The 2,500-nt window shown below is 46.7% G+C and overlaps 1 protein-coding gene across 2 annotated transcripts in view; it reads left to right on the top strand.

Moving 5' to 3' along the window:
- tmprss15 (transmembrane serine protease 15) overlaps nt 1-2,500 on the top strand; it is a 35,720-nt gene that overhangs the window by 2,090 nt on the left and 31,130 nt on the right. The gene's annotated exons all lie outside the window — the stretch shown is intronic.

Raw genomic sequence — 2,500 nt, 5'->3', positions numbered from 1 at the left:
GAAACCATGACAGTGTGATGTCACGGAGATAACAGCTGTTAATTTGGAGGTGAAAGATGTGAAGCCTAAGTTTACACGTTCTGGTGGTTTCACAGACCTCCAAACATTTCATATCAGTTTTATTCCATCACACTCAATTTCAATTCAATTCAATTTTCAATTCAATTTTATTTATATAGCGCCAAATCACAACAACAGTCGCCTCAAGGTGCTTTATATTGTACAGTAGATTGTACAAAAATAGATACAGAGAAAAGCCCAACAATCATATGACCCCCTATGAGCAGCACTTTGGCGACAGTGGGAAGGAAAAACTCCCTTTTAACAGGAAGAAACCTCCAGCAGAACCAAGCTCAGGGAGGGGCGGGGCCATCTGCTGTGATTGGTTGGGGTGAGAGAAGGAAGACAGGATAAAGACATGCTGTGGAAGAGAGACAGAGGTTAATAACAGATATGATTCAATGCAGAGAGGTCTGTTAATACATAGTGAGTGAGAAAGGTGACTGGAAAGGAAAAACTCAATGCATCATGGGAATCCCCGGCAGCCTACGTCTATTGCAGCATCACTAAGTGAGGATTCAGGGTCACCTGGTCCAGCCCTAACTATATGCTTTAGCAAAAAGGGAAGTTTGAAGCCTAATCTTGAAAGTAGAGATGCAAACACTCAACGTGCTGAACATAAAAGATAAAAACAGAACCTGTGCAGGTCTGAGCTTTAAGGCAACAAAAACAACCCAACAGCGAGTTAAACGGGACACGTGTGAGTGATGTTTGCTGATGTTTTTGTTTATGTCATTAGTTTGTATAATACCAATATTTTTTATTGTACTGGAGACTTCAGCGTGCTTGGCACCTGCCCTGTGATGCTTCCACTGAGATGATATCCATCATACTTTAACCCAAACAAACCTGACACACATGTCTCCAATAAGGATTATTTTATTGTTGTTTACCAGTAAATAACTGAAGGTTAACTTTAAGTTTACTTTTTTTAATGATGATTATTATGCAGTGGATTGTTATGACCTGCTTCCTTCCCTGTGACAGCTGTGATAGGCTCCACCCCCCCCCACAAAACATTTCTCACAGGAAGGGTAATAATGCTGTACCCATGTTCACATTCAGACACATTAAACTAAAACACTGACAGCACGACTCACCTGCACAGGTTCTCACAGGTTCATGTTCGGGATTCTGCAGAGAAAAGTCTCAGTCTGGTGGGGACGGCTTCATGTGTTTATTCCTCCTGAGTCATGGGTTATTCCTCTTCAGCTGCTCAAATTAGACTTTGAACCAGGTTCTGATTCACATTCAAACAAAGTGATTTCAGAGTAAAGCTCTGACTGTCTCTACAGAGAGCCCTGACAACACAACATCTGCATCTACGAAGCAATGCAGAGCAACAAAGCCTACAGAGCGACATCCCTCCCCACGTGGGACAATCTGACCACCTCTCTCTGCTCCTCATCCCTGCCTACACCCCCCTCAGGAAACAGACTTCTCCCAGCACCCAGGTCATTAAATCATGGCCAGATGATGATCTCAGGAGCAGGACCTGGAGACCTTCACTTGGTCTGTTCTTCTCCATGAAGTGTTGTTTAGAAAATGTAACAGCGACCAAGTCATCTGGGTTTATCCTAACTGAAAACTGTGGATGACAAGTGCTTCCTGACTGATAACAACCTCTGCCAGGGTGGAGAGGCATCCAAGCCCTCACTAAATACAATACAACGCCCAGAGCCCCCCCAACACCCAACAGCAGCTGCAAACTTCAAACTCTCTGTATTTATTATTGTAGGGTCTACCTTACAATATAAAGTGCCTTGAGGCGACTGGTGTTGTGAGTTGGCGCTGTATAAATACAATTAAATTGAACCTTCAGGTTTCTGGGCACCCACTTCCCTGCCGATCTCACCTGGACCCACAACACCATCGCCCTGGTGAAGAAGGCCCAGCAGCAGCTGCACCTCCTCCGTGTCCCGAGGAAGAATAACCAGGAGCTTCTGCTGGCCTTCTGCTCCTCAGTGGAGAGCATGCTCTCCTCCTGCCTGGTGTTTGGTACTCAGTGGCCTCGACTGAGAACAGAAAGGTAGTGCAGAGGGTCATAACACTGCCCAAAAATTCCCTGGCTGCCCTCTGACACCCCAGAGCCTCCTTTCTCAGGAAAACCAGGGCCATCAGAGGTGACCCCTCACACCCCGTCTACCACCTGTTTGACCCACTGGCCTCCGGTTAGTGCCTCATGTCAGTCAAGTCCCACACCGCCAGACTCAAATAGCTTCTTACCCTGAGCCATTCAGACTGTTAACAAGCACTACCTCCCCACACCGCACCCCTGTCAAACCCACCACCGATCTGAGCCATGGTCGGAGTGCACCAGTGAAGAAAATGCATTCGTCATCACAGAGCATGCCGTGAGGAACACCTTCAGGAGGGTGAACACCAGGAAGGCAGCAGGACCAGATGCAATCCCTGGCCGGGTCCTTAGAGCCTGCGCTGA

The sequence above is a fragment of the Haplochromis burtoni genome, unplaced genomic scaffold (assembly GCF_018398535.1).
Source record: "Haplochromis burtoni strain Fernald_Lab_line unplaced genomic scaffold, NCSU_Asbu1 Contig_645, whole genome shotgun sequence".
In the NCBI taxonomy this organism is placed as follows: domain Eukaryota; kingdom Metazoa; phylum Chordata; class Actinopteri; order Cichliformes; family Cichlidae; genus Haplochromis; species Haplochromis burtoni.
Note: the sequence above shows the minus strand (reverse complement) of the source record. Positions and strands in the feature narration are given on the sequence as shown.